This window comes from Mirounga angustirostris, unplaced genomic scaffold (genome assembly GCF_029215605.1).
Source record: "Mirounga angustirostris isolate CCGP_5_RB_7025 unplaced genomic scaffold, mMirAng1.0.hap1 SCAF_9, whole genome shotgun sequence".
Lineage (NCBI taxonomy): Eukaryota > Metazoa > Chordata > Mammalia > Carnivora > Phocidae > Mirounga > Mirounga angustirostris.
Window position 1 is genome coordinate 15241283 of NW_026991717.1, and position 13897 is coordinate 15255179.

The following is a 13897-nucleotide window of genomic DNA, read 5'->3' on the forward strand; positions in this document are numbered from 1 at the left end:
TTACTTTCTCCGATTGACTTCGGGAGAATTTCCTATTTATTGATTGATAATATTTCAATAATAAATAATAACTCCATTTAAATCATAATGGAGACTCACCTCAGTCTCTTAGAAAGGAATCCTGGTGCCAAGGTCTTCAATTAGTACCGTAGAGTCACTAAAAGCCAAAGATCTGGAATTAGATTGAACTGGGTTTAAATCCCAGCTTGTCTGGTTACTGCCAGTGTGATCTACAACAGGTGGATACAAATGCTGAGGCTCAGTTTCATCCTCTCTCGATGGATACATTAGCACCACATTCACTTGGTTGTTGTGAGCGTTAAATAAGATAGTTATGCAAACCAAGTTTCTGGGATGCTCCATCCACAATGGCCACAATCACAACCACCTCTACCATCCTCACGTTCTACATCATCATTTCTGTTGTCATTGTCATTATCATCATCATGGTTAGTTAACTAATTTACCACGTTAGGGGGCCATCGAACACCCCACCTCTTTCTTCCAGTGTGTGCCTTTTGGCCCGTTGCAAGGGCATCGCTCATTCCCCCGCTCACACGACTGAAAGGGGGGCGCCCTAATCCCTAGCAGGTAGCCGAAGACCACGTCTGCCTAGTAAGTCACACAGTAATTAAGTTCAATAACTTCGGAAAATGACACAAAGGAATTCCAAAAAGACCGAACAACTTCGCAAAAGGAGATACTTGATGGAGACGGGGAAGATATGGGGCATTTAAATAAATAGCTATAACAGACGAAGGACTTCGTTTTGCCTTGAAAACTGCTTATTTGTCTTGAGAGATCTTTTAAATTACGCAAGGCATCAAATGGATCATTTTTCACCATGAACAAAGAGTTTAGGTATGAATATTACATAAACGGCACATAGATGCTTCCATATGTGAGGCAAGTTCGCTAGCAAAGGATCTCAAATATCTAAATCTGGAAAGATATCTGGGCAAAGCCATCTGCTCCCTTGATGGTTACTAACACCCCTCTTGATACGGTAGTCAGGTTTACATAGCAGAGTCACAAAAATTACTTTTTAAATGTAACAATGCCAGAAAAGCCACTTGGCCAGTGCCTGGCACATACGTAGCCTTTTATAGATGTTAGCGATTGCAATATAGATGTTAGCTATTGTTCAATACAACAAAAATACTTAGGACTGAACAGCCTTCCCGCCCCTTTACCTTTACTGAGGTAAAACTGACATATAACATTGTGTAAGTTTAAGGTGTGCAACATGATGATTTCATACACATGCATGTGGCAAAATGATTACACAATAGGGTTCGTTAACACCTCCCCATCACATCACATAATTACCTTGCTTAGGGGGAGGGGAACATTTAATATCTACTCTTAGTAACTCTCAAGTGCAGAATACAGTGTTGTTAACTGTAGTCACCATGTTGTACATTAGATGCCCAGAAATTGTTCATATTATAACTGGAAGTTTGTATCTTTGACCGATATCACCCCATTTCTCCCAGCCCCCAGCCCCTGGTAAACACCATTCTAACTCTCTGACTCTATGAGTTCAGCTTTTTTAGCTTCCACGTGTAAATGAGATCATATGATGTTTGTTTTTCACATCTGACTTATTTCACTTAAAACAATGCCCTCAATGTCCATCCGTGTTTGATATCCCCATGGTAGGATTTCCTTCTTTCAGGTGGCTAAGTAATATTTATACTACTGTATTATTTCCATTCTTGCACATTAGATTCCCAGAAATATATATATATATATATATATATATATATATATATATATATATATATCACACCTTCTTTATTCCTTCATCCATAGACAGACACTAAGGTTATTTCCCTTTGTTGGCTGTTGTGAATAATACTGTATTGAACACAGGAATGCAGACAGCTCATTGAGATCCTGATTCCATTCCCTTTGGAAATATACCCAGAGGTGGGATCATCAGATCATAGGGTAGTCTATTTTTTTTTTTTTTTAGAGGAGCATCCAAACTGTTTTCTGCAGTGTTTCTGCCAACTGACATTTCCACGAACAGAGCACGAGGGTTCCCTCTTCTCCATCCTCCTCCCCAACATTTGTCATCTCATCTTTTTTATAACAGCCCCTCTAACAGGTGTGAGGTGATGCCATTATGATTTTGATTTCCATTCCTTAACGATTAGTGACATTTAGCACATTTCAATGTACCTGTCAGCCATTTGTGCGTCTTTTTTGGAAAAATGTCAATTTGGGTCTTTTGCTAGTTTTTTAAATGACTGTTTGGTTTTCTGTTATTGAGCTTTATGAGTTTCTTAAAATTTTTGGATATTAATTCCTCATCAGATATATGGTTTGCAAATATTTTCTCCCCTTCCATAGGTTGCCTTTTCACTTTGTTATTTCTTTTGCTGTGCAGAAGACCTTTAGTTTAAAATAGTCCCACTTGTTTATTGTTGCTTTTGCTGTTGGTGCCTTTGGTGTCATATTCAAAAAATCATTGCCAAGACCAATGTCCAGGAGATTTTTCCCTATGGTTTCTTCTAGGAGTTGTGCAGTTTTGAGTCTTATGTTTAAATCTTTAGTCCATTCTGAGTTAATTTTTTATGAGTGGTGTTAGATAAGGATCCAATGTTATTCTTTTGTATATAATTATCCAGTTTTCCCAACATGACTTATTGAAGAGACAACCATTTCTCCATTGAGTATTCTTGGTTCCCTTGTCATACAGTAGTTAACTGTATTTGTGTGGGTTTATTTCTGGGCTCTCCATTTATTTCCATTGGTCTATCTGTCTATTTTTATGCCACTACCATACTGTTGTGATTACAATAGCTTTGTAACACCATTTGAAATCAGGACATATGATGCCTCCAGTTTGGTTCTTCTTTCTCAACATTGCTTTGTCTATTTGGTGTGTTTTGTGGTTCCATATGAATTTTAGGATTGTTTTTTCTATTTCTGTGAAAAATACCTTTGGAATTTTGATAGGGATTGCACTGAATCTATAGATAGCTTTGTGAGTGTGGACATTTTAATAATATTAACTCTTCCAACCCATAAGCATGGGCTATCTTTCCATTTATTTGTCCTCTTCAATTTTTTTCATCAAAGTCTTATAATTTTCCAGGTAGAGACCTTTCACCTCCTTGGTTACGTTTATTTCTAAGTATTTTATTGTTTTTGGTTTTGGTATCATTGTAAATGTAATTGTTTTCTTCATTTATTTTTCAGATATGTTGTTGTTAGTGTATAGAAACACAACTGATTTCTGTATATTGATTTTGTATCCTGAAACTTTACTGAATTCTTTTATTAGTTCTAAGAGGTTTTTGGTGGAGTCTGTAGGGTTTTCTACATATAAGATCATATCACTTGCAAGCAGACACAATTCTACTTTTTTCTTTCCAATTTGGATGCCTTTCTTTCTTTCTTTCTCTTTTCTCTTTCTGATTTGGGTGGGGTTTTTTTGTTTTGCTTTTGTTTTTTTGTTTTGTATTTGTTTTTTGTTTTTCTTTTTTTGTTTTGTTTTGGTTTTTTGCCTAATTGCCCTGGCTAGGACTTCCAGAACTATGTAAACAAGAGTGGTGAGAGAGAGCACCCTTGTCTTGTTCTTGACCTTAAAGGAAGAGCTTTCAACATTTCACTGAAAAGACTTTTATTTATGTTTGTTTGGTTCAACTGAAGCATAGATGACATACAATGTTATATTCATTCCAGGTGTACAACATAGTGATTTGACACTTCCTTACATTATGCAATGTCCACCATGATGAGTTGAGTTACAAAATCATCTAGTCAACCCCTATGTTTCACAAATGACAGAACTGTAGTCCAAAGAGGTCGTGGAACTTTCACAACATTTTATAGCTACTAAGACCAGAGCTTACCTGTGAGCACATTAAGAAGTTCAGGCAATCTAAACTGAAATAACCAGAAAGTTCCAGCATGCTTACCTCCCTGGAAAAATACACCAATTTCATGGGACTGCTTTTTTTCATCACACGAATCCGACTTTCATTCCTTTCTTGCCATCTTTCCCCACTAGTTTATATATTCCATGAAGGCAAGAACAGTGCATGTATCACTTTCCTCCATATTCCCAGTATCAGCACAGCTGCCTGGCATGTTGTAATATGTGCTCACTAAACTATTTGTTGAATTGGATGGAAACGAATTAGGAAGGGACAAGCCAAATTGTTACATTGTCCATCCCAGAAGTCTACCCAAGACCTAGTGAAATGTTAAGTCTCTCACTAGTACTCTGAGAGGTAAGAACATTTTGTTAGATAAATATAGGTAACCCAAAGATCCAAGGTAGCATGTGCCCAATCAGTCCTGTTTGTTGTTGTTGACCCATTTGTAGTACAATTTCCTGTCCATCTGAGAGATAACTCAGTCTGTAATGAGTGAGACCAGGTAGAAGTTAGGTAAATTGGTCCAGGAATTCAAACACTGATCCTGAAGCTTCAGGAAAAACTAGTACACACCGCAAGCACCCTGGGGACCACTTCTGGAAAAGCCAGAGATGCATTCCCATAACCATTTGGACACCTCATTGCCAACCATTGCTCATGGTGGTTGTGAATGTAGTTCAGTGCTCCAAGGTGAGGTGCAGGTGGTGATGGAGAAGTCCTGTGGCTCTGTAGGAAGGCTTCTATCAACCATCATCAACCTGCCTCATGCATTCAGACATGCCCTTTCCCCCATCACCCTTGTATAGTGAGGCTCCTCCCATTCAATGTAAAGTTCCAGCTCTCATACTCAAGAAAAAATTGGAGTAGAAGACATGGAAAGAATCACAAATAGCTCTCTCTGAAGCTCAGATTTATCATCTGTGAAGTAATGATTGTAAGACTTGTCTGATCCATCTCACCAGATGGTTGGTTGTAAGAGAGGTCACCAAAGGATCTTCAGGAATATAAAGTCTATAGAATTATAAACTGGCATTTTATTTCTCAAGAGCCTTCCATCAGGTGTTATGGGGCTAACAAAGTGAACACCACCACCCAAACCTGCCCTTTGGGGTGCTTACCGTCTAACATTCACACATCTGAGCATGGTGAGTTAAAAAAAAATATGTGCACATGCACACACAAACACACACACACTTGTTCTGTTACCAAATATCTTCATAAAGTAGTCCAATATAGAACACACTGGAACACAAGTCAAATAATCTTTGATTTTGAATGCCCTCAGATCATTTAACTCAGATTGGCATATAAAATTTTACATTTTTAGAAAGGAGGCATAAAGAATATAGACACAGGGTCCTGTTATGTTAAATTCTATATAACTCAATTTAGAATCAGACATAACTAAAATGGATCAGAAAGATGGCCCAGATTACATATCTGCCTCTTACTTCCTGTAGAGGATCAGTATTCCGTAAGTCCACAAGATCACCAACAGAAGTCCTATACTGCAACATAGAGTAAAGGACTTGTGTTAACAAAAAGTTGGGATTTTTTTTTTCCCCTTATCAAAAAACCGGCATATTTGAAATTTTGCCAAAAGCGCTTAAAGTGGATTATATCTGCATTTGACTTCGTGGTAAGTGCAAAGACAAAAATCTCTGAAATTTATAAACAAAAGTTTCTTTCTTCCTTCAGAGTTCAAGGCAAAAAAACAGCCTTCACTGACTCTCAGGCATAGCAGAACTTGAAAGTCACAAGGATGTCAGATATATTTATTGTTGCTGTAGCTCAAAATTTCCATCCGGCTACATTTAAACATGGAGTTTGGGAGTTCATAAAAATAGCATCAGCAACATTGCTAGTGAGATCCTATAACCTTAACACAAAGTAAATATGAAAGTAGAAAAGAAATGTAACCTTTTTAAAGTTCTCTCTATGCAAATATCATGCAGAAGTCACTGATTACTGAACACTCTGTCTCTTCGATATCTGAACCACCCCGACAAATCATCATGGTGAGCTTGTTGTTTTGATCTTTCACAGATGTCTATAAATTCCTATTCACTTTCTGTGATGGTCTCTGTACCTACAACCACCACTTATTCATCGTAAATTTCTTAAGAGTTCAATATCGTGGTAACCACAAAATCACAAAAGAAGCTTTTTTATTAAATGTCTGGGTCTGTGTACCTGTTGAGCCCAAATCATCGCTATACCCAGGCCATCATCCAAAATGATCCATTAAAAATAAAATATACTAACGGTAGCAAAATTTACGCTGAGACTGGTGGAGCCACAAACTCCCTATCTTGGGATTCCCATTTCTATGCATGAGTTCAGGTCCAATGTGGTTGGGGGCTTGGACTGAAAGAGACAAATTTTGGAGAACAGACAGCCATGGCGACATGAAAAGCCAGGTACATGGCGGAGGACGCCGTGTGTTGCCCAGGCCCCCCAACTCAGTCTGACACTTGAGAGACAGTGCAGGATGCGGCTGACGGGTCTATTTTGATGAAAGCCACTGTGAGACTCAGGTCCAAACTGTGTCGCCTCCAGGCTGAAGTGATGAAGTGTGACACGCGGACAGAAGGACCTCCCCCTCCCACCCCCCCACATACACACTCCACCACAGACCTCCCAGTAGCTCTGACTCTCCATGCTGAGCTGCAATGGGGAACTGCTGAGCCCAGTGGCACCCAGATAGAGCGGTGGAGGGGACTGGGCATGCGCAGGACATCCTGTGGGCAGTCCAGGAGAGGCTCTTAAGAGCTATTAAGGCTAATTTGGCCTTATGTGTGCCCACAGCTATGAGACCTAAAAACATCCAGGTTCCCTTTATGTATGGAATATCAAGCTGAGCATATATCACCCACCTGAAACATATGAGTAGTATTTGCTGAGTTTAAATTTAAAATTTGAGAATCACTTAAGGAATACTTGGCAGTATGTTACCTAGACTGTTCATTGATCATGTGAAGCTAAATGGGGTAACCTGTCCCCGTGGCTTCTTTCTCTAGGACAGATTGTCCACCAATGCTAACATACCTCTTCTGGATATTACCAAAAAATTCTGCAGCATATCTTTTTTTATTTTTATTTATTTATTTATTTATTTATTTATTTATTTATTTATTTATTTTTAGATTTTATTTATTTGCGAGACAGAGAATGAGAGACAGAGAGCATGAGAGGGAGGAGGGTCAGAGGGAGAAGCAGACTCCCTGCTGAGCAGAGAGCCCGATGTGGGACTCGATCCCGGGACTCCAGGATCATGACCTGAGCTGAATTGAAGGCAGTCGCTTAACCAACTGAGCCACCCAGGCGCCCAGCATATCTTTTTTTAAAAAAAGATTTTATTTATTTGAAAAAGAGTGAGAACGAGAAAGAGAAGCAGATTCGTCGCTGAGCAGGAAGTCTGATGCAGGGCTGGATCCCAGGACCCCAAGATCATGACCTGAGCAAAACCAGACGCTTCACCAACTGAGCCACCCAGGCATCCCTCTGCAGCATACCTTAATAGAGCTTCTAAGGATGCTTGATATACTATTAAGCAATCGCTTAAACATTAGGCGAATCCGACTCCATATCTTTCAAAATACATCAAGCATTCATAAAACCTAAATATTATGGCTCATCTTCATATAATGATCGCTGTCCATAATTATGAGTGTTAATATATAAGTCCAGAATTTGGCATTCACCTTGTCAGGTACAAGGAAGGATGCAGAAGTACCCTTGATAAACTACTCTAAGAATTTAGGTGTGGAATAAATCAGTAAATCAATGATACAGAATGAAAAACACTTCTTGACTTTTTTTTTTTTTTTTTTAATATCGCAACATCAGAAGTCACTTATTAACAGGGCTACGGGAATAGCCTAACCAGAGGGGAAAAATTCTGAATTGAGCACTTCTTCCCGCTTCTGGCAGGAGCTCTGACCAAGAAGAAATTATCTAAATACCCAGGAAAGTTTTGTTTTATATACCTGCTGGTTTGGTTTTGTTTTTTTATGCAAGAGATCATTAAAATGTATACCTGTAAAATGGTATGACTCCCACTTTCCACAGCATCGCTGTCCCCCTTAGCAGTTAATAAAGAAGCTATGTCTTCCTGGACTTAGATAAAACAACACCCTGATCCAAAGCAAAAAGAGAATTATTAGCAAGTTTTGCTCAATTGGTGAATGAAGGCCTTTCGTTATTCTAGAAATTTGTGTGAGATCAAAAGTATAACCTTCCCTTAAATAATGTAATTGAGGATTTTTACCCAGTTGTTAATTCAAATGTATTTTCCTGTGCAAAAAAAAAAAAAATCTTACAATGGATCCATAATTTTAGCATTTTGAAAGCATGCCTTTGTGAAAAAAAATTCCACAAACAAAGAAAACATTTAAATGCATCACATTCAACAATCTGCTTATGTTGGTAACATGAAACACACATAGTCTTTCAGGAGGTCCAACTTGAAGAAAATTTTTTAAAAAAAAAGAATATTTTAAATGACCAGTGACAAAAAAAAGAGTTTTCTTCAGATTTTTCTTTTTCATATCTGTGATCTATTAGGGAAAAAAAAGGAAGGCACTCCTGTCAAAATAACATTTCATCTTCCCTGATTAGCTCTGTTCACAGGTGTAACAGCTGTAACCAAAGTTTTATGAAGCAGTTAAACTTCCAGCCTTAATTAAAGACTGAATTCAGGACCAGACCACATTTGTCCTAAAATTGTTTTCCTTTTTTTAAACTTTTTTTTAACTCTTCTGCTGAAATGGAGGCATTTCTCAGTCCCTTATATTGGATACTAGACTCAGATATCATGGAAACCTTTGAAAGAACTTGCAAGAAGCCAAAACGTGAAATGGGTATTGCGCACCAGGGTAGGCTCACTGTATCAAACTGGGTGAGAAAGTAGTTTGCAAATGGTACATAAAGCCCTACATGCGTGCAAATTATTCAAACTACTGGTGAAGCGCACTTCATCATGATGATGCTGATGGAAACCATGGTGACAATTATATTAATGATGGCTATTGAATTATTGAATATTGAATGATTTTATTGTGTGGCAGCCACTATGCTAAGCACTTCACATGAATTTGTTTGTTTGATACTCACAACAATCAGTTGATACAGATTATCTTCCCTTTACAGATGAACACAGAAAGCTCAGAGAAGCTAAATAAACTGCCTAAGGTCACACAGCTCATCAGCCCATGAACACGAAAGTAGTTCTTCCTGCCCTCGTGAAAATGAAGTGTTGGCAAAGATTCATGAATTATGTCATTATATTTTATGATGCAGGCACCCCAACACATGGTCATATTACTACTGCGTAGTTATGGAAGAAAAAGCATACACACACACACACACACACTCACACATTTCTTCAGACACCCAAAGATATGTCAGATATCCTTGAACTAACACACAGATGTGTTCTCTTTGTTTGACAGTGATTCAAATAAGGCATGGAATTTTGCTGTGCAAAGGGTCTTTCTGGCATCAAGGAAGCAGGCACTAAATGTTTGATAAATGAGCACATGTTCCCCACTGTGGCAGTATTTACCTTACTTGCGTGGCACATTACTCAGAAATCTTCGGTTTGCGAATGACAGAAAGCCAAGTCTAATGGGATCAAGCCGAAAGAGGAACTGATTAGTTGACAGAACAGAAGGGTCTAGAGAGCCCCGGGTTCGAGCATGGTTGAGTGCAGGTACTCAGGTAAGGCACCTGTCCATCTCACTGTTGGGGCTGCTCTGCCATTGGATTCTAGATGGATCTTCTAGATATGAGAGCACTTCTGGGTTTCTATCACCAACCAAAGTCCCAGGGAAGCCTTGAATTGGTTTAGCCTGCATCACATACCTATTCTTGAACAAATCATCACCTTCAGAGGGATTGGCCAGCAGAGAAGGAGGAGGAGGAAGAAGAGAAGAAAAGAGGAGAAAAAAATAGGACAAGGGGATACTGGTGATAAACAGAAGTGTAACACAAGAACAGCCTCTCTTAGCCCAGAGGTGTCTTGTTGGTTTTCATCTTCAATATTATCTCAAAAATTTCACTTCCAAGACAGGACGTGAATTGCAGATCACTCCATCTTCCTTTGCAGCTCACGTTCTTTATTTGTGCCTGCCTTATTTATTATATCTAAGGGAAATGAATGCAAAGCTTTGAGGAAGCAAGGCTTATAGGGATGATGCCATTCAGGAGGGAAATTGTTTCTTTCTCTGTTTTATTATATTGGTCATAATTATGCTCCGTACCACGGTGACACTTAATTATACTATTCCAATAAATCCACATTCATCTTCCAATTCATAAATTAACAAAAGGAGACTACAGAGTGTGCCCCGTTACACATTTACATTTTTCCCCCTCAGACTCTAGAAAAAATGATGGGAGTTTCCTGTGGTTCTTTCTCACGCAGTAATATCCTCCGGCCCCATGGCACACAAAGGTCTCATTGATGAGAAGAGCAGTGCACGTCTACGCAGGGGCAGAGAGTTGGGGATCCAGGAAATTCTCAACTGGTTTAACAAGAATGAGCACCACACCTTCTTAAAACTCCACAGTGACCAAGCCATAAAAATTGGGTCTGTAATGAGAATTGGAAAAAATTAGGGAAGTGCCTTCAGGCAGTTAGGGTCTATGGAGATTGAGAATTCAGATAAAGGCAAATGAATATCTCAGACCATTCTGCTTCATCCTGGCAGCACGTGTTTCCTAAGATTCTGCCCACCTTCAACACAGAGAGAAAAAGACCCTCATGGAAAGCCATTCCAGCGCATACAGGCACCGTCCTCACGCTGTGACCCTGCAACCCTCAAAGCGCCTCTCTTATTAAATCCTCTCCCTTCCCACAACATTTTCTTCACCCTTTCTTCTTCTTTTAGATCCAGGGGCAGAACACTGAGTAAGTCCTACTCCTCGACTCATTGTAAGTTTGTACCGGGCCCTTCACTTACTTGTTTACTACCTTTTATCTCCTTTCCCGCCACCATTTTCCTCCCCCAGCCCATAAGCAAGTATTAGGTTTGAAGATATCCTTGAATTTGTATGTGTCTTCTTAAAACACATAGTATATCTTTGTTCTGTGTGTGTATGTTTTTAGTTTATATGTCCACAGACTTTGTCTCCTGCCTTCCTTCCTTCCTCCTTCCCTCCCTTCCTCGCTCCCTCCCTCGTTCCTTCCCTCCCTCCTTCACTCCCTTCCATCCTTCCTCCCTCTCTCTCTCTTCCTTCCTTCCTTCCTTTTTCACTAGCATAGTTTGTAAGATTCATCTACACTACCTCACACCGTTACATGGCATTGCATGGTAAGCCTCCTTGACATCCCATTACGTATCCCCCTCAGTGATGAATTCCTAAGGCTCCACCTCCCTCACCACCACAAACAACACCGTGATGAACACCTTCATCCAGCCCCCATGGGGACCTGATCAGAGCTTCCCCGGGCTCTACATGCACGAGTGGGACAGCCGGGTCATGGGACTGAAGGACTGGTCTGCATTCGGCTCCCCTGTTCTCACTACTTTATGGAGAACCTACCATGGTGACATTCTCGGGTTCATATCATGCAAATGGGAGAATGTGAGGCTCAAAGACGTTAAGTGATATGCCTAACTTCGCGTAGCTAGTTAAGTGCCAGAGTCAGGATTTTAAGCCAAGTTTTTCTGACTCCCAGGTTTGCAGCCGTCCACTATACCATACTGCTTTCCACCGGAATCTTTTTGATTCAGTGCCCTATGCTAGAGGCAACGGGACCTTCCCTGCATCTGACATCCATTGGCCCAGGTAGCTTCAGGCCAGCAGGCAGTGCAGAGCTCACCTTGCCCCAACGGCCCATGTTCCCTAGCCTGGGCCAGCAGCGATGTGTCATCAGAGGTGAGGGACAGCCCCATTGGCCATGGGCCAGCAAGCTTAGCCCCCCCTCACACCCCTGATGCAGGCAGATTAACAGCTGCCCTCTGGCAAACAGAGTCTCTCCATGCAAACTGCAACCCCCTTCTGGGTGAATCACTAGTGTGTCCAATACCAGTCAGGCCCAATGAAACTGTGATGGCTCTATTAATGAAGATGAAAACTTGAGATACGCCAAATACAGATTAAATGGCATCTTGGTAACATGATTACCTCTGAATTACTAGCTGCATAGCGAGACGGCCAAGTGACAAATCCTAGGGAAGGCTGGGCACTTTGGAGGCAGGATTCACTGCTTACAGCCCCTAGGATGCTGTTGATTGAATCAGGGTAGTACTTTCACTAAACAGAACCCTGAGAGTGATTTCCTTTGCTGTAGTCAGACTTTCTGAGACAAGATTTAATCTCTTAAGGTTCTGAGGTCCCCGAATTTAGAGTGGTCTGCGACCCAATGAGCAGGGAGTATGTCAGGGAAAAAACAAGGAAGACACACAAGAACCTGTCTCATGCTCATATATCTGGCTTTGTTGATAAAATGAGCAGGAATGACAGGACACGGACTATAGAGAGGAAAGTCTCAACGCCACAAGTCATGCGCTCCCACGTTCTACTTCTTTCCGCGAGCTGTCATCTGGTGAGTTCTCTGTTGTGCTTTCAGCACATTAGCTGTGTTAGCCCACATAATTTCCTTGAGGTAGGCATCATCACTGTCATCTTCCATAGGGAAACTTATGGCTTAAAAGTGGTATTATCTGGCCACGCCGAGACTCAACCCAGGGTCCTTTCACGTCCAAGGTTTGTATGATCTTGCCATGATTTGACCTCCCAAATGTAAGGAACTACAGAGAAAGCGGAAAGGACTCCAAGAATGACTTCCAAAGCAAATGGCAAGCCAGCCCAAATAAAGAAGTTATAAAACATTCATCTTTAAGGCACCAGATTGGGGCGGCACCTGGATACTCTTGGTGTTGTGAGTTTGAGCCCCATGTTGCGGGTAGAGATTACTTAAAAAAAAAAAAGACACAAGATTGAAAGTTGTCCAGTTGGGGTAGTGGGGCTGTTTATGAAGATCTGTGAATAATTGGACAAATGAAATGCCTTGAGTTTTAGCTGGGATTGTGTAAAAAAGACTTGTTTGGACAGCTAGGGAATGAACTATGAAACCTCCAAGAATCCCATTTAGCCCCAAATGTCTCTAAATAATACAGTTTAATTATAAGAGGCCAAGGACGTGATTTGGTGGCATGGCATATGGTCTAAATTGTGCACTGTAAGAAGTTATCTAAATACATGTTGAGAAAGCCCTACTCTTTCTCCTCTCTCTTGAAGTGAGTTTATTTCCATGCATATGAGCTAGAAAAACCAACTTTGGCTCTAAGATTTCTGATATACTGTACCTTTTCAGTCAGATGCATAATTGTGGTAGGACTGCTTATGTTCACGCTCTCACTAGAGACTTTAATTTTTCATTAAGTTCTTAAAATCCTTTTCTGGAAAAACAAATGTGATCACATTCCCCATTCTCCTGGTTAACTGTCATTAACACGCACAGATCCTCAAACAATCAGCTAAATTCCATTGTCATTCTGAATTTCTTCTCTTTCTTTTGTGGTGCATTCACAAAACTTATTCAGTCTTCTGCCTTCTCAATGGAAAAAATTTTATAGAAACTACCATAAACAATACATAATTGTGAATGGCTTTAAAAAGCCATATGGAAGGATGAATAATCTTCCCTTTTGTTTTCATCTTTCCTAAATATTCTTCCGCTTTGTGTTTTGCGATACCTTTTGCACCCAGGCTTTGGTCAAAATTGTTGTTGGCCATTTGCCAGTGTGAAATGTCCTACAAAATGAATTGCTTCTTTTGTAAATAAGAAAAAAACTTTGAGAAATATTGCTTTGAACTACTGTGTTATAGTTATAGCTAGCCCGTAGCATTTTCTGTAGGGGCAAAGGAGGGTGGTGAGTTTATTGTCTATTCAGCATGTATAAATCATGATCCAGGTAATAGTTTGTGCTCGCCTTCGTATCTTCTAGTGGCTATGGTTTGGGGCATCACAAATATTTTTTCAGGAATCACCT

At 40.1% G+C, this 13897-nt stretch overlaps 1 long non-coding RNA gene across 1 annotated transcript in view; it reads right to left on the minus strand.

Annotated features, from left to right (window-relative positions):
- LOC123860919 (uncharacterized) overlaps positions 1-13897 on the minus strand; it is a 111007-nt gene that overhangs the window by 12380 nt on the left and 84730 nt on the right. The window contains exon 9 of the long non-coding RNA XR_010404854.1: positions 100-5401. This is a non-coding gene — a long non-coding RNA (uncharacterized LOC123860919). The remainder of the gene's footprint in view (positions 1-99; positions 5402-13897) is intronic.